At 40.9% G+C, this 19358-nt stretch overlaps 2 long non-coding RNA genes across 2 annotated transcripts in view; one reads left to right on the top strand and one right to left on the bottom strand.

The window, feature by feature from the left end:
* Positions 1–19358, bottom strand: part of LOC142000427 (uncharacterized) — a 238662-nt gene that overhangs the window by 21517 nt on the left and 197787 nt on the right. The window contains exon 2 of the long non-coding RNA XR_012642245.1: positions 6409–6516. This is a non-coding gene — a long non-coding RNA (uncharacterized LOC142000427). The remainder of the gene's footprint in view (positions 1–6408; positions 6517–19358) is intronic.
* The window catches only part of LOC142000426 (uncharacterized), a 123222-nt gene that overhangs the window by 34089 nt on the left and 69775 nt on the right, over positions 1–19358 (top strand). The gene's annotated exons all lie outside the window — the stretch shown is intronic.

The following is a 19358-nucleotide window of genomic DNA, read 5'->3' as shown; positions in this document are numbered from 1 at the left end:
TTGGGGTTTTTGTAGATCAACCTTTCTTCATTTCTGCTGATGCATTAACCAATTTCCTCTTGCTTTTTAATAAAATAATTAGTTAGACAGGTCATATTTCTTCATCACAGATCATCACAGGAAAACAACAGGAGGGTGCTAAGATTTCTTCCCACTCCCCCATTTCTCACCCCTAAATTGAAACTCTGATTCTTAGGCTAATGAGGCTACTTGTTTACAAATCTTAACAAGGGAGCCACCTATGATTGAAAACACTTATTGGTCTAATGGATAGAGCACTGGCCTGGGACTCAGGAGACCTGGTTTCTATTCCTGCCTCTGCTACTGGCCTGCTGGATGACGTTGGGCAAGTCACATTGCGTCTCTGTGCCTCAGTTTCCACATATGTAAATGGAGATAGTTGGCTGGATGAAGTGCGGTCTGCTGCTTCCGGGAATTGCTCTGAGCTAGGGCAGACAGTGAGTCTGCCTTAGCCCCAGGTCCCCACTTCACTGCCGACCAGAGCGGCCAAGATCCCTTTTCGACTGAGTATTCGAAAACTGGATGCCTGGCAACCCTAGCCCCAGACTGCCCTCTACTGTAGAGAACAGCATCTTTCTGAAGCCTCCACTTGCTGCCTATACATATCAGAGGAAGCAGCTTAATTTCCTGTGTGAGGAGATTGTCTGTAGTCTGGACTCTAACAGAAATAAGACATCCTTATGGGGAGAGTTTGTAGGAAGAGAAGCAAGGTCCTAGGGGAGCTGAGAGAGTGGAGTGGTGGGGAGAAGTGGGGATATTGGAGGGGGAGCAGGGATGACTAGGAGTGGGGATGAGTACCAGGGACCACAGAGGTGTAGGGGGTAGTAGTGGTGGCAGCGGTGGAAAACAGGGACCTAGAAGAGAGGGAATGGAGAAGGAGGCAGTGAAGAATTAGGGCTACAGAGAGGATGCGGGGTGAGAGGTGGTGGTGGGAGAAGTGGGCCTCGGAAGTGATCCTGTGTATATGTGGAGAAATGGACTTGGTGATGAGGGTTAAAGCAACAACTCGGGGAGGGCAAAGGGGAAATTTTGAAATTTTTCATTAAAAAATACGAGTGAGAGAGACCCCCAGCTCAGTAGCCTGGGGACTGGAGCACTCGGGATGCAGGAAACCTAGGTTCCTGTCCCTGCTCTGCCTAATTCAGAGCTGGGACTTGACCATGCATCTCCCATACCTCAGGTTGCTATTGGCTGTTCTGCGGTGGGCAGAAAGAGGTTCCCCCCCTCACAGTCTGACCAGAAATTCCATCCTTCCTCTGAAACCTTCCTGACTAAATTTTTATTAAAACTGACACATTTCTGTGAAAAGTTTTAGTTTAGATGAATCTGTGTTATTGACCAAAACATGATTTATTGAAAATTCTGACCAGCTCTAAATCCAACCCAAGCCCCCAGGTGTACCAGACTAGTGTCGCTAACCACTCCTCAGTCCTTCCTCTTTTTCTTTATCCTTAATGGAGCTGAAACAACTATTGTGTGTGTTTGTCTCTCCCTTTCCTTAACCTAACTAAACTGTACAATTTTAGATCCAGGCTTGGAATGGCTTATCCAGAATAGGGAACACAAACTCTTATTACTCTAACAACAAGGAGTCCGGTGGCACCTTAAAGACTAACAGATTTATTTATTTCAGCTGCAAGAAGTGGTTTTTTACCCGCGAAAGCTTATGCCCAAATAAATCTCTTAGTCTTTAAGGTGCCACCGGACTCTTTGTTGTTCCTATTACTGTAAGTCCTTGAAAAACATGAATCAGAGAAGTTTGTCTTCCTCTTCAGGGAATTACTTAAATTAAACAAATTCTCTTTTTTTTTTTTCTCTCTCTCTGTTTAAATGACAGTTTAGGGTCTCATTTTCTTCAAATTGTCAAACAGGGTGAAAGCTAATGAAAACATACTTTAAGTACTGGGTTTTTAATTGGATTTTCAAAATTGGCATCTCTGGTAAAATGACAGTCATCTAAAGTAAACCACAGCATGGCTTCGTGAGAGAATTAAATTATTTTGAAGCAATTGTAAGGATAAAAATTGAAGACTTCAGGTGACAGTAATAGCAAGCCTCTGTCTAACCTGTCTGTAGGTCTGTGATGTATCTATGGTATATTTATAAAGCGCATATCATGTTGGAATCTAGGCATGGATAACAAGCAAACATACTCTTAATAGTCTGCATTTCAGCTTCAATCCTTGCTGCTTAGGGCTATGGTTGCAAACTTAATTTCCTACGGCAGGAGTCATGTTGCAATTCTCTAAACAAAACTTTATGTATGCTGTCTGAACTTGGATGAAGTCAGAAGTCAAAATATTGCAACTACTTTGTTTTTCCTTTTTATATTATACGCCTTGTCAGGGTAATAGGCACACAGGAGTTGCCGCACTTCATCTAGTCTAGTACTGTGTCTCTGACATTAGCCCGTGCCATATGCATCAGTGGAAGGTGCAGAGAAGCAGCTGTGGGATAATCTGGAGGGGCGGGGGGAAGAGGGAGAGTTTGAAACCTTTTTAGAGGCTGGGGGGGGGGGGTGAAATTTCCGAAAGAAATGTGGATGCTTAAATTTGAAAAGCAAATGAAATATTTACAGAGAAGGGTGAAACTACTTTGAAATTCAAATATTTTCTCCTAAATTTCATTGTACTGTTGAAAATGAACCCATTTTGCCTAAATATAGGGTATGCTCTATGGATGAACATTTTTATGAATGAAAATGGGCCTATTCAAAGTTTCTCATATTTTATTGAACTGGCGGCAAAGTTACCTGGAATGAAACAATGAAAAAATTTGGTCAAGATTTTCAAAAATAGGACCCTACAGTTAAACTAAATCCACCTCGTATTCTTGGGTGCTCAGCCTTTCTGAGAATCAGGGTTCTTATTTGGATGACTAACTGTAGATTTATTGATCCTAACTTTTGATTTCTATTTTTGAAAGTCTTGGTCTCTGATTTTTATGTGGCACATTTTTGTCAGTATCACACAGTTCTACCAGAGATGGGAAAACATAGCAGACTACTTCCTGTTTTAGAAAACTTTATGTAAATCCTCTCAGGTCAGTTATATTGTGCCATATTGTCACAAATATATATATTGTGCATTTATTGTCACTTTGCAACAAGAGTGGGGACTGAAATAAAATCTTCCTACTATTTGAAATTTAAGGAGAATCTCCATTAGCAAATAGCACTACATGATTTATGATACACAGTTGAATAGTTCTGATTATATTCAGGAGCAGACAGTGTGTTATCCAGTATGTTGCACCATATTTGTTTTCATGGCATAATGCAAGGCATTTGCTCTTATTTTCCTTTCCCCGGAGCACTAATTAATTAGTGTTTGTAAATCACTTTGGAAATGTAAAGCTCTGTGTAAGTGCTAAACATTGTTTATTGTTGTTGTCAGCTAGTCTAATTCTTAGCTGTAGCATAGTGTTTATCCAGAGGGATATATACCCCTGTGATAATTTAGTGGCCACTTGTTAATAGCAAAGACAGAGCTATAGCATGGAATGCAGGATGTACATTTATTGTTGGCAGTGGAACCTAAACTGTAATGCCAATAACTTTCCAGGGACCTTTCAGTGACCGGAATATTTTTCATAGCCTTTTACTTAAAGAGGCCAGTATATTTTATCATAAAGCATTATAAGGTATGAGGTGCTAGATCATATTATGGAGCTTCTCTGATTAAATTATATAAAGTTCCATTAAAACCACAGGGACTGTTTCTGTTCTAATTGTTAAAACAAAAACTAAGCAAATCCACCATATACTGTATGCTTAAAGTTTATGGAAGATTTTGCATATTTGCAAAAGCCATGCTCTTTAACATTAAATGCCTTTGTTCTTTATAATATTTACAAAAATGTCAACACTTTTATCCCCCTCCCCTCCGTAGACTAAGACATTTTAAATATTTCCCATGAAACAGTATTTTTTTCAAACTGGCTAAAAACCTAACACTGCACTTATCTGAAATAACAAACCTATTTCAGCCAAATACTACTTAGCCTTCTACAGAATTTTTCATTCAAGCATCTCAAATTTCTTCAAAAAGAAGGGCAACTTTCATCATGCAATTTTATAGATGGGGAAACTGTGGCACACAAGTTAAATGACTTGCTCATGAAATGAGTCATTAACCGAACGTGGAATATAATTGAAGCCCCTCCCATGCTGCCAGTCCAGTGCCGTATCCCCTGGACCACATAGCTCGACCCATGAGTGATGTGTTTTTAAGGTTGATTTAACAGACATGATGCTGAGACACTTTTTTTGTTTTTTTTAATGAGATTTTTTTTGTTTACCAAAAAAATGTACAGTCAGGTCACCCAAAACATTTCACCAAACTCGTGTCAAAGTGGCCGAATTCTCTTGGTAGAAAATAAAACAAACAAAAATCATTCAGAAAAAGTCAAAACATTTGGACTTTGTTTAGTTCTGAACAAAAAGGCTTCAACAGGCAGTTTATCGACGTATACACCGGTCTCTCCACAAATAGATTAAGCCAGTCGCTAGTGTAGCAAGATCTGGGCAGGTTTAAAAGCAGAGTTAATTGCCTTATACCTTACAAATAACATGCTAGTTTAGGAGGTAATAGATTTCCAGTTAGGGCTCTGACTTGCACGTTAGCTGCTTGTTGTGTGTTTCTGGAAATCACTAGCCAGGCCTATGCAAATAATCATGTAGCTAATGTCCCCTAAACAGTGTCTTGACCTAACCCCACCTACTTGCCATGTCTCATCAAATGTCTGATGCTGTCAGTCACATTTTGCTGCATTAATGGCTTCACAAGAGTGAATGTGACAATATAATAGTTCCCTTCATATCTGTCAAGTACAAACTGTATTAAACAGTGCATGTAAGGTATTTTTAGTTGGTGATCAAAGCGATTGAAATTGATGTACCCCAGGGTCTTATTAATTGCTGTAAAAATGACTTACCAGACATCTGTATTCACGTCACAAATTATATGTATGCATCTGATGCTCTCTCCCCACCTTTTTAAGCAAACAGCTTCTTATTTTCCTGAGAAGTCTTTATATGGTATAGATTATTAATAAAGACTCTTGTTAGATCGTGGTAACTTGTGCTACATTAATGTGATTCTTATGATATACTGTAGTAGCTAGGGTATTTTTGCAGAGAAGACATCATTCATTGAACTTGGTTTCTGAAGTCGTCTTATTTTTTTAATTGGTGCAGGATAATATCAAGAGAATTCTTGCTGTTTGTCTCTTATATTTGGAATGACTTGGCTAGCCCAGATACTTTTACTCAATGGACTTTTAGCCTCTGAATGATTGATCAATGAAAAGTTAATTCTTGTGCAGCCTGTAGGTTCTAAGGAATAAATCAATTCGTCCTGACATGTTACATAGGAGCCCCATACTGCAGATCAGTAAACAGAAGACGAGAAAGAATTACAGTATAATCGGCACACCCATATTGGAATGGTCACATTTATTTCTATTTATTAGTATTAGTATTTTTATTGATTATTTACATCAGGATAATGTTTAGGAGCCCCAGTCATGGCCTATGGCCACATTATGCTATGCACTATTCAAACATGGAACAAAAAGACTGCCCCATCCCAAAGAGTTTACAATCTAAGTAAATAAATATTCTAGTGAAATAACTGTAGATCTGCTATATTTAAATGTTGACAAAGTTTTCACAAAGTTACAGATACAACATGCACTTAAGGCAAAGGAGTAATTTGAATAATGCACAATTAAATAAGTTCATTTATTGTAGAACTACTATATCTAGAATTAAATCTGCATGTGGGAAAGAGTTATTCAGAACTAGGTGATTATTAGGAAAGAAGAAGCTGAAATATATCAAATTAAATTTTTTGGAGTTTGGGCCGCTAGTTTAATTCTTCTTTAGAACAGGTTGATTCTTTTAGTGTCATTTAACGATAGTGGGTCTAGATCCTAAACTTGCGAAAATTTGTGCAGCTCTGTTTACCCCAGCTAAAGATCTAGCTAAGTAAGTAAAACAAGGGACTTCTGCAGTGGGTGCTGAAAGCCACTGAACAAAATGGTAAACCCTGTGTATAATGGAAACCACTTCAAGCCAGAGGGTGCGGTAGCACCCGAAGCACCATAGTTTTGGCACCTGTGGGCTTCTGCTCAAAAATATTTCAATCTAAAAAGGCACCGTACCAGTGAAGGATGGTGGATCTCAGCAACAGAAAGCAAGTCTAACTTGCATGATTTTCTTTGTGGTTGGCAGTGAACAAGGACTTCCATCTTCTATGAGAAGTGTGATTTAAGGGGAGTGTGTGGAGAGCTGGCTTATGAGGTCAGAGTGGGGTTTCATGTGAAAGAGGATGTAAAGGCACAGAGATGAGTGGGCAAAGGGCATGAGGACAGGTCTCCACTTACCATGGATTGATGCTGTAGTGATGAATCCACCAGGGGTAGATTTAGCGGGTCTGGTGAAGACCCACTAAATTGACCACCAATCGCTCTCCTGTTGACTCCGGTACTCCACTGGAATGAGAAGCATAAGGTAAGTTGATGGGAGAGTTTCTCCCCATTGACCCAGCGCGGTGTAGATACCGCAATAAGCCGACCTAAGGTATGTTGACTCCAGCTACGTTATTCACGTAGCTGGAGTTACATAACTTAGGTCAACTTAGCCCTGTAGTGTAGACCTGCCCTTAGTTGTGTCTTTAGAGGGACATGAGCCATTTAAGTCCTTAATGAAGGGCTTAAGTAAGACTTCAGTGACCTGTATCCTTAAGTGAGCCCTCTGCACAGGGGTGAATATATTGAGGCAAATGAAATGAAATGCAAGGTATACGGCTATGTGAGCATAGTTTTCACTCTAGGTTACTATGTAGTTGGCACACATCGGCAGCTGTCAGATGTTCACGCTTTCGCTATATCAAGTGTAATAGCAATGGAGAACTGTACATTTTTCAAAAAACCAAGAGGAATTGGAGTAAAAGAATATATTTATAAGCTGGTTCTCCTCTATACAAGCCTTTTTTCCCTAGTGATATCCACTTAGTTCCTAACAAAAATGTATTCAAAAGATTAGTGACAGAACATTTTGAAGCTGAAGCCACTCAGGACTAATGATATAATTACTCCACGAAACCATTTGTAAAGTAATTATGTACTATTGTTCCTTTTTTCTATGTCTTTATATGAGTGAGCCATCTTGGCAGACAATTTTTAAGACTGCATTGAATAGGCTATTATGTAAAAATATAAATAATTTGTGTGCATATTTATACAAGAAAAAAAGAAACGCTGCTTTTTGCCGTATGATGACATGGTTTTGTATAAAATGTGTACGAAATCTTTATACAGAGGCAGAGTGTGCTACAATGATCTCTGATACAGAAGACAATGAGCTTGAATAGTCATGCATGGACCATGGTTCTAATGCCCATAGAAAGTTTTACCTGATTGAGGAATTGTCTGATGTTTTATTAGAACTTTATCTCATTAGCAATAAACACCAATGTAATAACTAGAATTAAGGGACAGTATAAATAAAATGACTGTGAATATTCTATTTCAGTGTATTTGCTAATACTCCTCCTCACTTTTTTGTTCACTTTCCACTAACACTCAAATGCTGCAATTTGTTAAGACGTATCTGCAGAAACAAATTTCAGCAGTGCTACCAGAAATGCTTGTGTAGTTGTTCAGTCAGGAAACAGTATCATGTGGCATCTCTGACCAATTACAGTTAAGCAACACATTTCAAGAGGAGCTTTAATCAATCCAGAGAGTTTTAAAAACAATACAAAAAGAAATTCCGCTAAAATAAATAAATATTGTGGTAGAGTCTAGGAGCGCTTGTCATGCACCAGAAGTGTATTGTGCTAGGCATTGTACAAACAGAAAACAAAAGACTGTCCCTGGCACAAAGGCCTTACAACCTAAGTCTTTGTGAATTATTTGCTCAGTTCTAATAACTTATATGTGAAATATGTTACCCCATCCATTCCAAAGTACTAATTTACAAACCGATAGTAGCTACTTGTTACTGTAATGCCTGCCTGCCTGAGGTAGGTTCAAAGGTTTGCCTGCATAACTACACCAGCTAGGAATGTAAACAAAAAAAAATGACACCCCTGGCTGACAAAGCTACACCAGCAGAAACCCTGGTGTAGATGCAATTGGGCTGACGAGTGCTTTTGTTGACTCAGCTAATGTTGTTTGGGGAGGTAGTGTAGCTTTGGCAGAGGAACAACCTTCAGTCATTTTGTGCTTCATCTCCTCTAGGGGGTCTGCTGGAATAGCTCTGCAGAAGGTCCCTGCTCAGTCATTCCGAGTGGTCAACTGAAAGGGATACTCATTAGGAAGTGGAGAGGCAGCCCTTGGTCTATCTCCCACTGAAGTTAATGGAAAGCCTCTTGTTGACTTCAGTGAGAAGTAAATCAGGCTGCTAATCTCCATTTCTGCCTCCCCAGCCTGCAGAGTGCTCTTACCCCTTCTCAGTGCAAGTGGCGTGACCTGCCCAGCCAGCCTTATGTTCCCTGAGCAGGGATGCAATCCGACAGTGTGTGGGCTACCCAACAATATATGTTACCAGCCATACCTAACGGTACTAATCCTGTTGAATGGAAATTAGAGCATTGTCCAAAACAATTGGCCAGATGGGGAGGTGGGAAGAATTTCTGCTTAAAACAACAACAAAAAACCCCAGCCTGAATGCTAAATTCTAATGGAATTTTGAGATGTGAGTTTAAACAGTCTGCGAATTCTGTAGGCTTCAATTGAGCAAAGCATTTAAGTACACGGTAACCTTTAAGGGTGCAAATAATCCTATCTGAATTCAGCAAAACACTTAAACATGTGATTAACTTTTCAGCAGGTGCCTAACTCTCATTCACTTCAATGAACAGGGAGGGGATTACTCACATGCTTAAATTTAAGCATGCACTTTAGGGCCTTATAGATAGGGGCTAGAAAGCTGAGATGGTGGTGTCTTGTTAACTGATTTCTGCTTTCCCTGCTCACTGGTAAATCAAAGTAACATAAAAAAGGACAAGTATTGCCCATGAAGGAAATGCAGTTTTATTGGTCAACACATGGCGCATAAGCTATGTTTCGTTTTTCACTGTTTTACAGCTTTTGTGGCACTGCTTGCCAGCCTCCAGAGACCTTTTCATAGACTGAATAATAAATGAGCAGAATATTTGCACGCTTTCTCTGTTTTGCAGCGTAATCAATGAAGAGCATATAATTTCTAGTTTGAAGCTCTTTGGTGAGGGCTGTAATTTGCAATAAACTGTACACACATAACTTTTGCAAGTGTGACAACTGATCGCAGGAGTTTCCTCCAAGGCACATTTTAGACCCAAGATAATTCACCTTATCAGTGGTAACATTTTAAAAAGGATGCATGTTTTTCTGTGACATCAGTGGTATTTCTTGGATGGCTCAGTTGAATACATGATCAGATATATTTTGTGTGCACTGAAACCTGATTGCTTCTGGAGACAGAAAACACCATGCTGCAAAGGCAGAGGGATGATATTATGATTCTGTTTTTTTTCAAGTACAAATGTAGTATATGAGGCTCACTTTCAGCACATTTTTGGGGTTCAGAAAATGTATTTTCTAGACAAGACTGCCTTACTGTAACAAACACATATTCAGTTCTGAAACAATACCCAGCTCTGTATAAATCTGCATTTAAGAGAGAATGGTTTTATTGTCCTGAAAGTGTTAAATACAGTGTTTAAATACCCTTGACTGTAACCTCCATTTACATAACCTCTATGCAAGAATCTGTGAAGATGCTTTAGAGAGAGAGATGGGTATTTATTCCCATTTTACAGAGGAGGAAACTGAGACCGGGATTAAATGACTGGACCAATATATAGCAGTCAATCAGTGGCAGAGCTAGAACTAGAACCAAAATTTAAATTTATCAAAAATTTCACCAAAAAGGGGCAAAAATTCAACAACGTTGTGATTTTATTTTTCTCCATTTTTCAACTAGTTGTCAGTGTGGACAAAAATAATCAATAGAATATATGCAGCAAAGGCAGCGTGTCTAGAGGATAGTGCACTGGACTGGGCCTCAGGACAGCTGGGGTCTATTCCTAGCTCTGCCACTGGTGTACTGAATGGCCTTGGGCAAGTCACTTCGCCTTTCTGTGCATCACTTTCCCCATCTGTGAAAGGCGATAATGATACTGCCCTCCTTTAAGTGCTCTGAGATCTCCTGATGGTGGTGGTGGTATTATTATTATTATTAATTATTATAGTTTATTATTTTATTTATTATCTAAAAACCTCCTGCTGCCTGTGTTCTCCTTGCCTATGATAAACTTTGAAGGGTGGATCTTTTAATGAATGTCCATATTTAACCTGGTTTCTCAGACTGTCTCCAGGCTTCTCTCCTTACTATTTTCTAAAAGCAGGATACAGGTGTTTGGTGTAATCTGGTCCTGTGGTGAAAGCACTTGCATGGGACTCAGAAGATCAAGATTCCATTCCCTGATCTTCAAGACTTCCTTCATGGCCTTGGGTAAGTCCCACTGAAATCAGTGGGAGTTAGGCACCTAGGTGCTTTGTAAATTCCACTAGGGGCCCTAAATACCTTTACAGTCTGGCCCTTAGCTGTCTCACTATCCAGCTCTGTAAAATGAGGATTATAGTACTTCCTTTGTCTGTCTGGCTGTGATTTTAGGTGCCTCAATTGTTGGGTGCCCAACCTGAGACGCTTTAAAGGGGGTCTGATTTTCCAAAACTGCAGAGCACTCGCCCACACTCCCATTTAAGACATCTTACACTGAACATTCAAATTCAAGTTACTAAAAAAAGTGTTGGCCATCGATCCTAAGAGACATTCCCTGCATTAAAGAACCTACAGTGAGATTGTCCATTGTCTAGCACAACGGGCTCTGATTTCACTAGTTACTATACAGATAATAACTAATCATGGGGGCTGATCTCAGTTGGGATTCCAGGACACTACTGTAATATGAAAAATAAGAAGATAAATTCATGTCAGCCACATCTGTAATTCTTGGAATGTTGTTTACACCGATGTAGCTTTCTATGCTACATTCTTCGCTGCAAAGTGTATTTGGAAATGTTTCACACTTAGGTGAAAATATCCCCTGAATTTAATTTTGTTCCTGAATTTCCCATGTTACTAAGACACACAGTTTTGGATGAATCTCTAAATTCTGTTTAGTCTCTCAATCTCTATTCAGCATGCTTGTGTTTCTCTGCTGGAAGGAGCTTCTGCAAACAGCAAATTGGCAGCTTGCGCTCAGCAAGAAATATGATATAATTACATATTTTCTGTATCTATTTGAATATCAGGAACTATATCTTTTCGGACTGTGTGTTGCTTTCCATTGCAAATTCACTGCACTAAAATATTGACTGGAAGAAGTTGTGAAAACGAGTTTATTTAAAAATAAACCCACAACAACCAGGATTCAATTATAGGCTTGGTTACACACAACGAAAAATCATTTAGTTGAAATTTTATATGTACATAAAATAACTAGTTTCCACTTGAATCCAAATGGCAGCTGCTGCTTTTGCCATTTCTGTTGTGGCAGAGATTCCTATTCTAGCAAGGCTGCTCTTCAAACAATTTCTTATAAACAGAACACTATTAGTGTAACTTCTTAATATCCACTTCAGAGGGACATGTGTCATTGTCAAGTGAATTCTGACTTCGGTATCTAGTATATTTTCCCCCAGCATGAATAACATACCAAAATAATATAATGCTAAGACGCACAATGGAATTATTACAGTATGAAGAACATAAAGGGTTTGTACAAATGGAATGTTTCTCTAAGTGCACTAAAAGGGAGTTTTAATTCCCTCTGGGAGTGAGATGCTCCACTGCGCACTGAAATAGAAGTGTTAAGATGTATAACAAGAGATAGGGGAAGTTGTATTCTTGCAGGCTGTCTGATTCTCTATAATACAATGCCACACGTCTTCAAGGGGCGTGATCCTAGAGACCTCTCTTGCATTCCGGAATGGGGTAACAGGCCAGCTAGCTGGTTCCTTAAGAACATGGACTGAACCAACTCGCTGCACAACGGAATAGTTTGCATTGGTGGAAACCACCAAGCTTTCTCCCAGAAGACCATTTAAACTAAGAGTGATCCTGTGTCTGTGTGTGTACAGGACTCTATTTCATTGGGAGGCAAAAGTGGTTCTCTGTGAAACAATCTGGAAGCTTGGTGGGTGTGAGCTGATGGAAAGGTTAGCTGAAATCTGCACAAATTTGAAACTAGCTGGTGGTTCAGATGCCCAATGCAAAAAAGGTTACTCTAAAACTTATATAAAGCATAGCTGCTTTTGCAGTCCAAAATCTGAGGCTTTGGTTTAAAAATAAATGTAGCACCAGAAGCTGAAAGGTCTCGCTCTCCACCTGAGGCTCTGGCCCATTATTGTTACATATTGCTGAGATAGCTGCTATTTAGCAGAATGGCTTATATCACAGGGAGTTATGTAGCATCCACAGTAGAAACATCTTGTTTCATGTGATGAAGCAATTCCAATTCTGAAGGTGGTGATGGAAGATTTTCCCTTTACCCTCGTCTAGACTTTTGGGAGTTAGAGCAATTCGAAAATAGGAACATCAGTTCAATCCTACTAATATCTGTCCAGCAAATGAAGAGGTAAGATGCTATGCAACTTGTGCATGGTATTTATCTATCGATTAATTTATTACCACATCTTCTGCATCAATCAATACAGTAGTCTCTCATCTGCTGGAGAATGAAGATTTCAAATCCCTGTCAACAAATGAGCAAGTGGGATCACATGTGAGACAGTTGAAATGTTCGTGATGCAAGTATATCCCTACTCCACTTTTTCATTAAACAAAGAAGATAGACCAGTGTCTGTCTTCACAGCAGATGCCCGTGTTGGAAGAGATGATGTTCTACCAAACATTCACTGATCCTCTTGAATGTCTGGTAACCTGTATTTTGCTTATGTCTACAGAAGTGACTGAAAATCTTGTTTCATATTTGAGGAGCCAATAGGTTTCACTGGGCCACATTCTGTGTGATTATTTCGAGAATTCAAACTCCTACAATCTAGTTCTGGAAAAGATCTGCTAGGTTATCGACTCTACCTCCCTACAAGTGCAGAATTATTTTCTGTAGCCTGTTTCTAGTTTTTTTCCATATTTTGTAAATGTCACATGATGGGACTTTCACCACCCTGATAGTTTTATAGGATCACAAAGTCAATGGTTTACCATAAAGCGAATACCCGTCATCGGTAGGCTGTAACATGTAGAGTGAGTCTAATAGTGTACCACTCAATGAAATGATATCACTTTATATCATTGTGAGCGTAAAAGGAATAGATAGAAATCACTTTGCCTGTAACCATAAATGAATTATTTATTTCTGTCAAACTTCTGCTTCTTCCACCAATGTTTTTTCTGCTTCTCCACATAAAATTAGCTCTGTAACTTGTAGACCAAGGCTGCTGATGGGAGCTAGTTCTCTTTCATGTATGTTATGATTTGGTCTTCCATTTAAAATTGAATGCACAGTGATCATAATCTGTAGATTAGGTAGCACCTTCCAATTAGCACGGCTGAATTATGTGGAAGCTGTCATGAAAACATACAGGACATGCACATGAGAATCTGCACTCCTTGATGCATCTTCTAAGCCTCACATAATGCTTTGAAGTGGAGGTGACTGAAGCATTAATGATACAAAAATTCAGCATAATAGAAGGAAGGAGCTGTCATAATGTATGAGTCAATTCACACGGTGGAGCCTTTAAAGTGCTAATTTAGATGTACAGCGCAAGTGCCTTAGACCAGAGATACGGAGAAAATCCTAATTAGCCACTTTTGTCTGTGGCTAAGGTGGGAAAATGAGGCTTCCCTCATGTCAAAAACCAGGGAGCATGGGTAACTGGGGTTGTGGAATGAGACTCCAGGAGGGAGGAAAGAAGAATACATAGCAAAGGATCGTGAGACTTTCATTCCATTGGTTATAAGTCACAGTTCAGGGCAGCTGCACCTGTACTTCCCCTTTATGGTGCAGCACAGAAAGTACAGGTTTCTGGCTCCCCAGCTGTAACCTCTCTGAGGTCAGAGAGGCACATCTCTCTGTCTTCTGACTGGGGTATCTCCAAGCTGAACAGTTTCCTGCCTTCCGAATTCTATTCTCAGCAAAAGACAGTCTACCTAAACAGGCCTCCTTCCTGATTCAGCGAATGGACAGGACCCTGGTCCACAGAAGGTCCCAATCCTGAGGGAAGGGTTGAAAGAACTGCCTCCCCTGAGGCCCAACAAAGACACTGTGCTTGTTCTGAAGCTGTGGTGAACCTGAAACCACAAGGAAACCCCTGGGGTGGGGTGTTGAAGCCCGGCTCCTGCCAGATTCTGTGTTAGGGTTGGGGTGATCTCTGGTAAGCTTGGTTAGCATCTGTATAGGTTCTTTTCTTGTTTGTAATATGTTTGTTTTTACCTTAAGAATAAAATAGGCTTGCATAGGAAATGCTGTGAGGTACCTTATAACTGTAGACCAGTGCTACTCAAAGTGGTGGTCCGCGGACTGCTGCCGGTCTGCGAGCCGTCGGCTGCCGGTCTGCGCGCACATTGGGAAAAAAAAATCTGGCCCCCCACATCAGCTAGCTTGAGAAGCACTGGTCTAGACAACTGCTCAGTTGTTAGTCTCTGAAGAGAAAGTAAAAGGCCTGCTTAGCTAAATAGCAGAGAGTTATCCACAGTGTAGTCAGGGGACCGTGCAGCCTGGTCAGAAGGGAAAGACACGCCTGTCTCCACTCGAGAGGAGATGGCTTGGGGAGACTGAAACCTAGCATGGGTGCCCTTGCTGAATCACAGAGAGGGAATATAGGTACAGTTGCCATGTACTGTACTGTGATAGCACGAGCCGAAAACAAACTGTGATTAGAGTGTCTGCTATAAGTAAAATCCACATTTATCCACAATCAGTTTGAAAAAGTTTATTGGGCCAAATTCATAGAGTTTAAGGCCAAAGGGATCATCAAGTCTGACCTTATGCCATTGATTTCAGTGGGGCCAGGATTTCACCGGTTGTTACTGTTCATGTGAAAAAGGATTTACAAGTCCAGAATCTGTTAGTCCCTGCAATTGTTTCACATGTGATGCTTGACTGTGTTAGTTTTTGAGCATAGGATTGGTACAAAAGATGAGCAAACCTCAAAAAGCTGAGCTATGGCTTCCTATCTAGAAAGAGGTACTTTTGCAAAGCTCTCCAGTCTGCAAAATTTGGTTACAAATCTCACAAAAATGGGCTCTCATGAAAGTTCCAGTTTTACCTACACCTGTCAGATGAAATGGCCTTTTTCTGTAGTATTTTGGCATTTTCATTTCTGCTGCTGGCCTAAATTAGAGGTGCAAAACTGCAGAAAAACCTTAATTAAATGGAAGGAAGACAGAGTGTGAAGGTAATTTGAAGTCTTTGGATCTACAGAAAGGCTTCATCGTGTTCAGATCCAGAAGTGGCCAATAGTTCAGAAGGGCTCCTTCTTTTTTTTTTCTTTAATCAATCACCTATTTCTAGTTAGTTCTACAAAAATAAATTCGGTGAATTTTTAGTATGGATGCCACAGACCCTGCTATTACATAATAGTTTTACTTGACTTTAGGTTTCTGGTTGTCTGGATCCATGAATTATTTCTTCTTCTTTTTAAAGGATAAGCATCGAACATTTGTTACAGCAAATGCTCCTTTCTTCTTGCTCAGTCTGTAGCCTTTGAGGAAATATTGGAGATGCTTGTATAGTCATGAGTGTAAATGATTTATATTATTCCAACAAAATTTTGCACAACCTTTCCTATGCAGTGATTGATAGTGGCAGTGATATCACGCAGCTCTAAGAGGCTTTTTCAAGCTAATAATTTCTAGCACAGGACTGGGAACCATTTATAATCAAATTATTTGCCACAAATGTCTATTACTGCCATTTTCTAAAAAAAAATTAATTGTAATTAAATTAATCTGGTCCTGTGGAAGTATAATTTCCACAAAGTATGTTTCTTGCTTCTGGAGACTGCTATTAGCTCACTGAGTTTTATGTTTTATGAGTGATTTAAGTACTGTACCAGTCAAAATAACTGCAAATTGCTGGTACCAGATGTCGTTAATGCAGAAGCACATTTCTCCTCTCCTCCCTTATTTTCAGTAGTCTATAAAAATAAATTCTGGAGATTATGCATTGATTAGGGAATTAACAGTTACCTAATAACTTCATTTTTTCCTTCTAAAGAAAACACTTGCTGCCATGCGGTATGGTGATCAGAGAGTGAACAGTATCCTTAGTCCTCTTATGTTCCTTTAGTAACCATGTACAAACTTGGGTAAATACCGATCCTGGCACTATATAGTCTTTGCTTTATTCTCTCCTCTTCCCCACTTTGCTCCATTAACTCTGTGTGTTGGGAGCAAAATGAAACTTGGAAAGCTTCCTGAGCAGTCTGAAAATGCTTATTCACTAGCGCTTCAGAGCTCAGCAAACTGTGCAGTTTTCACCTTCTCTTTCCAGAGACCTGGAGCAAACCTAAATGGGGATAGCACTACTGATGGGGTGGGGAAGACAGGATGCAGCCCAACAGAAGGTGGCGAAGGATAGAGAAAGCCATGCAAGAGGGTACAGAGCGTAGGGAAGAAAGAGAGAGAAAAGGGAGCAGAGTGAAGCAGATGAGGTGGTGGTAAAATGGTGAGTACTGCACAGGGAAAGAAGTGGATAAGTGAGTAAACCATCAATATATGAGGATGAGAGGTGAGATTGAACTGGATGAAATGGAAAAATTGAACCCAGGGAAGTTACCATTCCAGGAAGGGCAGGCACTGGGTTGGAGAAAGGAGCCCTTTAAGCTGCACAATAATAGAGCTGGTCCAAAAATGAGATGGAAAATTTTTGCAAAAATGTCATTCCCATTTTTTTCTGTTAAAATTCTTTTGACCATCTCAGCAATGGGGCTCCCTGTGAAATAACAATCAGTCCGCGGCAATGGAGAGAGTCAACAGAGATTCCAATCTGTTCTGCTGGAAGGATGGTGGCTCTGGTGGAGGAACTCAGGAGTGGGAATGGACTCTCAGCTTGTAGAAAAACAAGGGGAGGAATCGTCATGCTTTCTAAGCAAGAAAATGTGGGCATGGTGAGGCTGGGGATAAAGATATATTGAACAGGATAGCTAGGATGATACACAGTGATCTTCATTAAACAGTCACCAAACATTGCTAGACAATAAATCACGGTGAGATCCTATTTTTGAGTAGAGGCTAAACCACTCTACAGAAATTTAGGGTATGTCCACACTAGAAACACTACTGTAGCACAGCTGCAGCAGTTACAAAGACCATGGAACGGATTCTTCTGTCGCTGTAGTAAATCCACCACTCTGAGACACGGTAGCTAGGATGACAGAAGAACTCATCGATTTGACCTAAAGTTGGCTACATAGGGGCTTAGGCTGGCATAACTACATCTCTCAGGTGTCTGAATTTTTCGCATCCCCAAACGACATGCCGAAGTTGTAGGTATAGACCAGGCCTTTACTACTTAAAGAAATTGCACCATAGACTTGGCAAATTTGTTAGTCTCTAAGGTGCCCCAAGGACTCCTTTTCTTTTTGTGGATACAGACTAACATGGCTGCTACTCTGAAACTTGGGAAATAGTGTGTGAGGAGTGATAAATGTGCGTCTGAAAATTCGCCTCATGGCAACTTCTGACAGTAAATACAAAAATGTTCCTCTACAACGCAACTTGCTTATTCCATTATCACGTTGTTCCATACCACTGCACTTGGAAAAGTCTTCCTACTGCAGCACCCTGTTTTCATTCAAATCTCTCTTTAAAATCACTTCATTTTTGTTATGCTCAGGGCACACACACAGAGAAGGTAGAAGAAATTTTTTTTTGGAATGTGGCAACATAATGCTACTGTATTTCTTAGGCTTTGTCTAGACTGCACTTTTGTCGGTAAAACTTTTGTTGTTCTGGGGTGTGGAAAAAAAAACACCCTGCCCCAACCGACAAAAGTTTTACTGACGAAAAGTGCCGGTGTGGACAGCACTTTGTTGGCGGGAGATGCTCTTCTGCCGACAAAGCTACCGCCTCTCATTGGGGGTGGATTTATTTTGTCGCCAGGAGAGCTCACCAATCGACAAAGAGTAGATACACTATGCATGGCTGTAGTGGCATGGCTGTAGCCGCACAGCTGTGTTGCTAAAAGGTGCGTAGTGTAGACATAGCCTAAGACTCTAGACAGGGCCATCCCTACCCTTACGCAAAGCATGCAGCTGCGTAGGGCACCAGGAAATTTGGGGCAGCAAATTTCCTGGTGCCCTACGCAGCTGCGTGCTGCTCCAGCCTCTGCTCCGCCTCTTCCCCATGGCCCCCAGCCCCACCTCTTCCCACCCCTGCTCCAGCCCTGCCCCACCCCCACCCTGCCCCCACTCCAGCCAGCCCTTCCCCTGAGGACTGCAGCAGGGGCTGGGCTCCCTGGACTCACCAGCGGCGGTAAGTAGAGCGACCTGGCCCCAGCCGCACCGCCGGCGAGTTCTGGGGGGCAGTTCCCCTTTGCCTCCCAAGGCTGGGAGCCAGGGGAGTGGAGCAGGTTGGGGCTAGGTCACTCCACTGCCTGCAGGAAGTGGCCAGCCTCCCCCCCCCACACAGAGGCCGGGGGCCCCACACAGTGCCCCCGTGGGGGACTGCATAGGGCACCAAAATCACTAGGGACGGCCCTGACTGTAGAACTCTCTCTTTTTGTTGTGTGTTAGAGAGACAAAGTAGGCTGCGCCCTAAGGCAGAGAGTTTACCCCCATCTTGTCCCAGGCTGGCTCTTTGCAGACTACCCAAAAAGACCCAGATCACCATGCAGGCTTCCCTTAGAGCCCCTTGTCTGCAAGCGGGACCAGGAAACCCCTTACAATTTACAGTGATAGCTTACTGTTGTAGCACAGTTTTCAATAGACCACAATCTTCAAAACTTTCAGCAGCAATCCACAAAAGATAACGGTGAAAGGACAAGAAGAGAAGAAGCCCACAACAGCACAGCAGCCATCAGTATTAGCATTGCTTAGAAATTGGAGTGCTGTCTGCTTATCCATTGCAATAAGCTTCATTAATTTTATCACAAATTATCTTTCACCTGACAACTCCCATCAGAAGTGGGTGGGATTCATTATTCACTGTTCTTTCATCTGAAATAGTTGAGTTATCCAGTTAAGCAATGTAAAACAATACTATCCTATTTAGAAGAAGTAACCACACAGCATGAATCATAGAATATCAGGGTTGGAAGGGACCTCAGGAGGTCATCTAGTCCAACCCCCTGCTCAAAGCAGGACCAATCCCCAAC

This window comes from Natator depressus, chromosome 17 (genome assembly GCF_965152275.1).
Source record: "Natator depressus isolate rNatDep1 chromosome 17, rNatDep2.hap1, whole genome shotgun sequence".
Lineage (NCBI taxonomy): Eukaryota > Metazoa > Chordata > Testudines > Cheloniidae > Natator > Natator depressus.
The sequence above is the reverse complement of the archived record's forward strand: the minus strand, read 5'-3'. Positions and strand labels throughout refer to the sequence as shown.